The following is an 11,667-nucleotide window of genomic DNA, read 5'->3' as shown; positions in this document are numbered from 1 at the left end:
AAAAAACAGAAATTATGCATCTAATTATGCTTCAGGTGAAAAATAAATTGGATGTAATCGATATTCTATGTTTGCTTTATTCATTTATCAATACATAGAATACAATTTTATTTTTTAACTGAAAATGAATAAATAAACAAATAAGCAATTCTCTTTTAGAACAACATAATAAGGTACTTTAAGTAAATCGATGTAAACTGGTGCTTCAGTCGATCCAATAATATGATAAATAAAGAATCATGCGTTCATATGCATTCTGTGAAGACCGTTAAGTAAATTTATTCTTCTTGTTGTCTCCAATGAATCTGTAGTAATTTGAATGTATAATTTACTAGATACCGTAATATTTGTTTTAGACATGATTTCTTCACTAAGTGTATCCAGTGTGTTTGAGGTTCCCGTAATTTCGATTGTGATCACATTACCTGGAATGAATTTTTTTTTTAAAGTATAGTGGTATAGCGTTAAATAAGGTCAATAACACGACACTAAAAGAAATCATTTGTAGCATTTTGTGGCTTTGATATTTTTTTACAAGTCATCACTGATTATTCAGCATCTATCAAATCGGTTGGATTAACCTACTACTATGGGATATTTGAAATTGTTCTGTGATATAATTCGAATAAATCTTTTTGTTTTTGTGGTTTATATAGAGATCTGACTGTACTTTGGCAATCATTAACAATCAGAAAACATTGAACAGGAGTTCGGTACCAATATGAGACTCCTTGACAGTGTACTTCCATGACCCCACCATGGATTAAACTCAGAATTTTCAGCCCTCACATCTAATGGTTAACTTTTTAACCGCTAGATTGTCAATCAGTGTTTTACATTTCTATGATCAGTATCTCTTCTTTATCTTGGCATCCGAACAAAAGTTGAGTACATTCTAAATATCATTAAATCCCTTAAATCTCACCAAACGGCTTGAATTTTTATGGTGAAAATTAAATTCGATGTTTCATATGTCTCCTAATTGGTACTAATAGAAACACTACACTCAACTACTACCGAATCAGATGTAATGTAAATTTACTAAATGAGAATTTTAGATTATTCATAAGATGATTAATTTAACCTCTGAATTTAAATTACTTGTTTACAGTTGTCGGTACTTGGTGCAAAGCATTATATATTCCATATACATTACTACAGATACTACTCTTCTGAGTACTCTTTTTTTTAATTTAAAGTGAATGATAAATGTAATCCACCACCACTCAGATCGACAAATCAAATTAACATTATACTCAAGTATAATCTGAACAGTTGATAAATTACAATAACAGATGGATACATTTCACAAGGATGATTGTGCTATAAAATGAGTACTTAGGTTAACCATTCCATCTAAAAATGGATTATTGTATTATTTTAATAACTATTTGATGAGAAGGAATAATTTTCACAATTTATTTTTAACTAATGGTGGTCTAGCTTCAATTGACTCATGATTTCAACTATGAAAATACTGAAATATTCACAAAAACCCCTTCTGATCTATAATCATATGCTCACTAGTGACTGACTGTAAGGAATGTTTCTTTGAGTTCTATTGGGAAGCAGTGACCAGTGGAGTTCAACCAAGTCTGTTGTAGAGATATCAACTCACTGAAGACAATTGGTGAACGGTTGCTCAACTCCGTGGATCAGTTGAAGTTAGACATTAAGACAGTTGGATACTGGCTCAGTGGTCTATCAGTTAAGGGCTCTGGCGCGAGACTGGTAGGTCCTGGGTTCGAATCTCGTGATTGCGCGATCGTGGGTGTGCACTGCTGAGGAGTCCCATAATAGAACGAAACGGCCGTCCAGTGCTTCCAGTTTTTCCATGGTGGTCTAGCTTCAACTCACTCATGGTTTCAACTATGAAAATAATAAAAACAATCCTCAATTTTGTGTTAATCTGATAAATTAATTTGTAATATCTCGTTACTTAACCGCTATTCTTATTGTTTTTATATTAGTTCACGTGACTAACTATAAACACTAATACTCATAATAATAGTAATAATAATAATAAACACCTTCATAGTCAAATAACGTGGGTAATTGTTTATTTTTCTATCAATCTCATCTTTTAGCAAAAAGTAATTTCCTTGTGGAAAAAAATTAAAACAACTAGTAATGCTAACCTTAAGTGGAATAACTGTAGTTCAGTGAACCAAAAAAGAACTACAATTCAAATTGCTACCATCTGTAAACATAAACATACAGTTGTAGTCTGACACCTAAAACTATATTAATGGATTAGAAATGAGAATGTGAATAAATAAATAACATATTCATATATGTATAAAGTTGTATTGCGTGTGTGTTTAAGTAAGTAAATGTTTACATAGAGTGAATCCAGAATAACAGAATTATCAGATCCACCATAGAGAAAAAAAAGATAAACAAAACGAAACGATCACACAGACATACATGTTATACATACATGTATACATACACAACTACCATCGTCTTTGTCAACTGTCAACATGAAAATATTATTATATTATTATTATTATTACAACTTGAAAATTTAATATATTTGAAAAAACACAGAACTCTTATTTTGTTTCTACTTAAGTGAATGACTCAGACAAGATATGTTTATGATCAAGTTTTCAACATTATTATTATTATTATAACTATTGTTAAGACATATTAAACCACACCAAGGAACAAATATATATTCATGCCGTTAGAAAATAAGAATCCATAAGTTTATCTACGATCGCTTGTAAATCTTTATTTATTGATTTTAATGGATAACAATTGTATGTGCGGTTATGTTTAACAATTGTGAAAAAAGGTGTTATTTCTTAAGTTAATTCAAGAAATTCAACGAAAATAATAATAATGAACTGATCTTGGATCCACGAAAACCCAACACCAATAACGATGATAATAATAATAGGAATAGTAATAGATAAGCTATTACAATATCATAGAAATGATAATATGTGTGAACAATTGGTTCGAATAATGAACTAGGATTACATATAAGGTTATATGGTGAAGTTATACTAGATGATCGGATTTTATAATCGATATAACCTGTTGATTATGACCTTAAAAAGCCCATTATTATTGAGGTAACAAATTCCTATGCACTAAATAATTGTGGTACACCTATGTACATATAGATACCTCTGTATTAAGAAAAATCGGTACTAATCTCATCGTTCTAGTTCTCACTATTCATGCTTACATAGGGTGTAAGTGATAACTATTTTAACCTTTGAGACTTGTAACTCAACTGATGAGAATCAAACGGCCTAAGAACCAAGTCAGTTACCCGTTACAATATTAAAATGGTAGACTGAAAAAAAATTAAGTGATACTCAACATCAAGCCCAAAGACCAAGATTTCATACGAATTAGTACTCTCTGTCAAGATTGAACTCTAATCATCAAGGACTAATGTCCCTGCATGAATTACGACCCATACCACACAGAGGGTCCAGGCACGAGCATCAAGCTATTCGTGCTTCGAATAGCCATATCGGTTACTGAACAGTAATCAGTGTCGTCTATCCTAGTCTTAGATATTATGTAAAATTTTTGAATGACTTATTCGAATCATAAACATGTGCAAACCGATTTTAAAATACTTCTTAGAACAGTTCTTTGATCTCATCACACCCTTATGATTAGATAAACCTCTTAAAATATTTTTGCCCGAACTAAACACCTTGTTAATTGCTTGGATGACATTCTTTTCTCCTTCACCAGTCACTGGATTTTTTTTATATTCATTGATTTTGAATTTTGTGCAAGTGCTATCTAAGTGCCACTTGAAAATATTTAGTAAATTAATTGAAAATATGTATCCTTTTCTAAAATTATTTTCTGGGCCAGATAGCTATTTCTTTATATTTTCTAATTCCTCATCAGTACATATTCGCAATCATACATGCGAATAAATCCACTATCTTTGATTATATGACGAACAAAATACGTTTAATTCATCAAGATTGAATCCAGAGGTTCTTGTTCTCAGATGCAGTCAATACATGATAAAGCCGGATCATCATCCATAAGTATCTGTCACTAGTAATCAATGTTGAAGAGTTCCACGTTGGAGAACATCAGCTGTACAGTTTACTTTCTTTTTTTAAAAGGTACTCCAGCTGATATCATTTAGTCATAAAGATATGGAATAATGTATTAAAGTGGCCACATTAGCTGTGAACAATAAAAAAACTCACTATTTCATTTTTTTAAGGTGAATTAATTGTAATTATTCTTTTTATGATTAATTAAAGTTTATTGATAACAGCATACACATATGGACAAGGTCTTTGATCAAATACCAAGTGAGCAATTCCTTATACCAGTTATAACTTGTTCAGTGTATTGGCATAAACATCATTTAGGAAATAGTTACCATTTAAGTTAGCCATAGATGAATTAAATTCTCACTGAACTTATAACAATGTAATGAAAATCATTATAATTCATCAATGACAATGTTAAATACCGTATTTTCCAAACAAATTTCTGATTGTCTCCATAACTATTAGGATTAATGTCTGTATTTAGACTCCGGTAATGAAAAAAATATTAGGTCATACAAATGTACTAAAACAGATATTTTTCTAGCGTGTTCTACATAATATTAGAATTCTCAGTATGTTCAAACTAAAATTAAAATAGACAGCTTCTAGATTTAAACCAATGAAAGAACCTACTCCCTACTAAGGTGATGTATCTCGTTGACAACTTGAGGTTTAGAATTAATTGACGTAAAACCTTATCTCAAGTTAGACTGTATTTAGTGTTGCCAGTTTAAATCGCATTATCATAAGGATTCTAGTTGAAATCATCTAGTATCGATGTTAGAATTGTTATCAACAAGTACTTTTTGTCTGAGATAAGTTTCTTTAAAGTCAGTATTTTTAAACAGACTGATATAAAGCAGAGAACAACTGAAAACTAAGAATTAGTGAATAGCTAGTTTGTCCTATTATTGAACTACTTATTGGTTTGTAGACAAGGGTTAAATACCAAAAACAACTCAGTAACTCTGAGTACCTCAGATAGCACAGGACTTTTATACTATTGCGTTGGAATCGAACAATTCACTTTATCCAATTATTGACACATCACAAACGTAATCTAAAACTATCGACAAAAACTGTTGTACTAATCATAACTCATCATTTCGGTTACTTATTATGAGTCTTTGTAAAATCAGAGGAATTGCACAGTGTTTTATAGTTCTTCAGTTATTATTCGTTCATAATTTTTCTTTAAAAAATGTGAATAAAAATTTGACAGACTTATTACTGACAGTCATTTTTGTTCAATCAAGTCAACTGACTGATAATGTTCATGCAAATACAGAAACTCAAAACCAACAATCTAAGTAGACAATGTTCTAACTACACATTTATTATTGTAAAAAAATAGCTAAGAAAATATAATTTCATCAAGCTCAATTATATGTTGACACATAGGTTATTATGGAATTTACACAATGTTTGAATTCATAATCAAGTTTGTATTAATGAACCGGGTAAGGAAATACGTTACGCTATTCATTCAAGTTTTTATTATGACATAAATATTAAGTATTATATGTGGCGACAGATGACTTGAAAAGGGAAAAACTAAAAAAGCCATATTTGGCTATTATGTAATCCAATGATTATGTAACTACAACTATGTAATGAGTAATATTCACCTATGTCGTAAACAATTTGGAAAATATAAATATTAAAATCATTTGAGGTTAAGTAGGCTAATAAGCAAAACAAAATAGAGAGAGAAATACTTTGAGAAGCAAATGATGACATAAAAATAAGGTCGCAAACATTTTTGATAAAATCTATGTGGTGCTTTTTATGTTGAACCTGCCACTGTAACTATCAAATGAAATTAGACAATAAAATTTTCAAATATATCAAATACATGTCGTCTTCAAATAACAACAGCCATTGTTATGTACAGACGATATATTAAATGAAAAATCTCCTTTTACACATTAAAATTCGATACGAATTGAAGAATTATTACAATTCAAGAAACACTGTATGCACAAATTTGAGATCTCATTTTGCGATTATAAGCCTGTGCACATCCATGATTTTATCACATTCTCAACAAGATCACTGATCTCAATCGACAATAAAGTTTAACTTCAAAATAAACAACGTTCATACAAACGTCAAGGTATAATAAAAATTTTATGCTTATAATTTATAATATGATATTGAATAAACGTCATCTAGGTATTATGGGATGGTTTTCAAAAAAACGAGATAATAAAACAGTTACTGATTAACGAGAATTGTTATGGGAGTTTGTGGAGGCAGTTTGATTTCCGAAATGATTTTATTTATACAAACACTGATAATCGAGAAACATTGGAAAGCTATCTTGTCATATTGTGGGACCTGTCAGTAATGCTTTTACAACCTGATCGGAAATCTAGCAATAATATTTCCAGGTTTCATGGAGAGGACTTAACCTTCAGATTTCTAAATTGGAACTCAGTGATTTATATTTCTAACTTTAGTTAATTCTTTACATTGCACGACCAGCACTTATTACTATGAAGTCTGGAGGTCCTGGGTTCGATCCCCAATGGGGTCCTGAATGCACACCACTGACGAACCCCATTCTAGGATTAACCAGCTGTTGAGTACAGCCCAATTTTAATAGTCGCCTAACCGAAATCAGTCAGTAATGTGGAAATTACAAAGACCCATGGGATGTTCACTGAGGATTTGATATTTACTATTTCAGCGACGACTATATAGAATAAAAAAGTTGGTTTTAGGGTCTCATTCACCAAATAAGTCTGAGGGATAATTAAACGTTAGTTGACATTGGCATCGAGGATTATCTTAAATGTTTGAATACTCATAAACTGTTCTGTAGCTAACTTACTAATCATTTAGTGCACGCTTAATCCTCCAAAATAACTTTTTTGTTGTGTTCACGTTATCATTAGACCTTGAATAATTATTGACCAGACACATTTTATCAAAGGTTCATCTGTTTTCTGTTTATGCTATTTACTACTAAACATGTCTGGAAGTAAAATAAGACTAGGCCAACATACTATAATCAAATAATAAGCAATGTAGACGTTCGACAGATTCATCCTAATGACTACTCATTTGGCAAAGATTGTCTAGGAAATCAAATTGTTTCTACTGGATGTTTTGTTGTTTTCCAGAATTCAGATCCACATTTTCATACTGTTCTTATCATTCATCTTCATTTCAGCTTACAAATATTATTGTATTTTCAGTTACTAAGGCTACTGTGTACAACCATTGAGATAAAAACAATCTATATTCATTGAAAAAGTTTTAATCTAATCATTTTACAGTCTGAAGTTGTATCTTTTCACAATCAAACCATAATCCGCTATGGTTTATGTTTAATCAGACTCAATTTTCCATTGTTAATGTATGTATGCATGTATGTATGATGGAAACGATTAAAATAAATTAATGCTGTTTTTGGTCAGAATAAACAATAGTAATAATAACAATGATGTATCTGATGTTTGCAAATAATTTACCAGTGTAAAAATAATACTCAGATTATCTGATTAGTTCTAACTATGTACGCACTATTAGTCGTTCATACAACTTTATTAATCACTTCATTCTTACAATTAAGGAGGGAAATACGAGATGCACAATCATCGAATATAATTAGTGATATAGAAAAAAAGACCTACCAAAGAATGAATAACTTACTGCATTCTAACTGACAAAAACTAAAGTGAATTGCAGTTTCTTCATTTATGACTAATCACTAAACACTTATTCACACGAAATAGAATTAAATTAGAAGATTGAAGTGTGTAACATCGTTTATCCATGAAATAAACATTGAGTCCACACTGGTCTCTGAGTCAAGCCATCACCCACGAATTCAGTGAAGTCAGCAGTGAAGTAGCAACCCACTGATGATGTTGAACGGCGACGCTGGAATACATGATTCACTGAGTTTTAAGATAATGACTAAATAATATCATATCCCTATTGATTGATCACTGGGTGGTGATCAATGTCATGCGTGTCAAGTCCTTCTTAGTGCTGATCGAATGCTATCGATCAAGTCACTGACTGTGAAGCTGAGTGACACGGGATCGAATCCGACAGGGAGCACCAGTTCCCTCAAGATTACAGGTACGCCTTGCTGACGAGTGCCAAGTATCACGAAACCCGGGTCCATGGTTTCCTATTGACCACCTCTAACCACCATCTTATCTCAATATCTTATCCCATTTGATACATAAAACTTGAGGTATCAGTTCAATCTAATATTCTGTGTGTACACCAATGGAGAGTCGCAAATAAAAACAGGTAAACTTCACTTCTCCCCAGTTTTCAATATTTCTTTGACTGGAAAGAAAACTATCTAAAACTTCCGCAAATGTACACAAATACCGATTTCAGTGTCTCTTCTTGGAAAGAATTGCGAGATACATTGAAATAAAGTCAGTATTTTAGTAATGAATCATATGATACTCCAATGATTGTTTCGCCAAATTAAAAAAACTTGAAAAATAGTTTCTTTGAACGGATAAGCTTCACAGAGTTGCATGATATAGACGTACAGTCACTCGCCAATGATTAGTCAATACAGAAATCTCAGTCTTATGGGAGGTCAATTATGAACCCATTAGTTCAATGATAACATTTCAAACTGAAAAGCTATGAGATGTGGGTCCCATTCACACAGCGAACATCAATTATCTCAGGTTTGAGAGTATACCTAGTTGACAAGTGCCAACTCTCATGAAATCTAAGTTCAGGGTTTTCTGTCAACTACCCTCCAACCACCTAATATAGAAAAGTTTAGTATTCAGTAATTGAAATCACATTGAGTCTAATGCAATGATTTAAATCTTTTATAAATCAATTTGTAAAGCTTTACTTGTCTGATTAACAGAACTTTTATTTTATGCTCTGATTTTTAGCTGGTAAATAATTCACAAGAACTTTCGTCTAAATAAGAGCGAATAGTTTCACAGTATTTAGGCGCCGAGTTAATGTAAGACATTAAATAGGAATAATATATATTTGTAAAATTTCAGCAAATGAATTTGAAGTAAATCCAACATTTCACCTGGCAATCTGATCCTATTCAATGGTTAATAATTCAGTTGAAAAAGTCATCAACTTTTGATTCATGGTTTCAACTATGAAAATACTGAAATCTCTACAAAACCCCTTCTGATCTAAAAAAAAAATAGTGAAATTCTCTATGGTATTTGATATGAGATTTATTAAGTTATTTATTACCTAACATAAATGTTTTTGGCTCAATTAAAAAGAATAGACATTTTTAATGGAAAAAAATCATGATGGTGATGAGTTTATTTGTTTATTTTCTATCTTAGTAATACTGATGGTATATACCCATAAAGAAATAAATCATCAATAAATAAACCTTTCATATTACGATAATCATATCAGAGATGAAAGATTCAATTCCACTCAATTTATAATACAATTTATAATACTTTGATCAAATGGATTAATAAAATTAGTCATTGCTACATACACACACATGCGTACACATAAACACGTGTACATGTGAATGAGTTGAGAAACATGTTCAATCTTGGCGCTTAATTCTTATTCAACTTGATTATGTCATAAAAATGTTTGAAATTGCGTCAACCTACTTTGATACATCATATACATTACAGAGTTTAAGTATATATATATATATATATATATATATAATAGTTGACTAATTAAACCCTTCTTAAGTTGAAAAAGCAAATTATTACCTATATGTACCGGATAATTACATATAGAAAATGTTCAGTTATCATACCTGTTTTAGTTTTCACCTGACCTTTAACATAGCATAGCATTTTCTAGTATAAACACATAAATGAAATAAATCTAACCTAGTGAGATGTGTTTTGATAAGAAGAAAGAAAGAGAAATTCACTTTCATTTTTTTTTACAAATTTCTTATAAGGGAATTAAAACATACATAAGATCCTACTTGTAAACAATAAATAAAGAAATAATAAGTGTGAAAATAAGCAAAGGGGTAAGGGTTAATTGTTATCACAGATAATTCTTTTTTTTGTTTTGATTACATTGAAAATTATAGAGATTTGATTTTTAATGATTAAGCACGTTTTTTTTAAAAATAAAATTTTTCAAAAAAACAAACATGCTAATGATACTATAGATTAATACATATACATACGTGAAAGGGATAAAGTGGGGTGGTGGTGGTGGTGGAGGGGAGTGGTGATGTTTTGTTCTTCATTTCAAATCGTTTACAGCTTACCTATTTGTGATATGTACATATATCTACACATATTTAATCGATTTTTTGAACAAAATTCAGTTTATTGTCATATTTAGTAAAAAGACAAAATAATATACAATCTAAGATGTTTGGAATAACTAGGGAAAATTATATAAGCTGGTAATCCAGATATGCTAAAAACGTGTAAATATCTCTTACAGTTTATTAACCTAGATAGAGAAAAAATCATCTTGAACAATTGCACATTGTCAAGCTTTTTTTAAAATAGAACTTATTAGAAAGAGTCATTTACAGAAATCAGATTAAGAAGTGACAAGTTGTAAAACTAACAGAATACTGTAAAACGAACTTGAGGCAATAAACAGTTTAGTCAGTCAGTAAATATTAATCTTGAAAGGAAAATTGAAGAATCTGCTAAGAATATGTTAGTTCTAAATAGATAAAACACTTTCGAAGTTGGGTAAGGGTTGCCTAATCCTAACAGATTGACATGTAAGTGTTTCCTTCAGTACTTCAATCTTTTACGAGTAATTCCTTACATTTTGCCCACATAAATTGGTCATGACTTGATCAACTGCTAAAATAACCCCTTCCTTATCACTAGTTAAATGATGCGCTTGATTAATAACTCATAGTGACCTTGAAATCGACTACTCATCTCTTACTGGTTTGACAGTATTCTTTAGCTTAGCCGACAAGACTTCAGACAACCAGAGTATCACGTATGTTTACGGGATATATGAGTGGGATCTTACACGTTTCATTTTGTGCTTTACATGGCAGAGAAGTAATTTATTACATTATCATTACCAACAATATATTTTTGATATTCTTATAGGAATCTCATCTTTTAGTTTTTATGTTTAATAATTTAAAAAGACCCATTACTTTTTCACTATATTCTCAAATATCTCACTTAGTTAAATAAGACAATGAATAAATGCCTCATCTCTTTTTATAACTTGCTGAATATTGGTTCAAGATTTCAATGAATTTTTAACAATGACGTTATCATTGATAAAGTTATCTTCTTAGTAGGTCATGTCACGAACTGACTTTATATAGACAACTAGTGAAAACTAGATGAGCGGTAGATGGTTACTTCGTTTTCTAGTAATGAGTTGTTTCAAATGTAGGTTGTCACTTCATGGTTAGAATTGTGAACTTCTTTGATGTTTAATGGTGAAAAGTCCCGTATTAGAATGGAATAGTTTTTCAGTTGCTTCCCTTTTTTAAAAGGTTATCTAGTTAAAGTCAATTCGTGGTATAAACTGTCATTTGAACACAATCTCTACAAACCTCTTACAGTGATCGTGCTATGAGGTTGAAAGGTTTTATGGGGAGCTGGCTCAATTCCAGCGAGATTCAAACTGATGCGGAACAGTTATTCAACGAGTGCTTCCATGGTTC

The sequence above is a fragment of the Schistosoma mansoni genome, chromosome 2 (genome assembly GCF_000237925.1).
Source record: "Schistosoma mansoni strain Puerto Rico chromosome 2, complete genome".
NCBI lineage: Eukaryota > Metazoa > Platyhelminthes > Trematoda > Strigeidida > Schistosomatidae > Schistosoma > Schistosoma mansoni.
Note: the sequence above shows the minus strand (reverse complement) of the source record.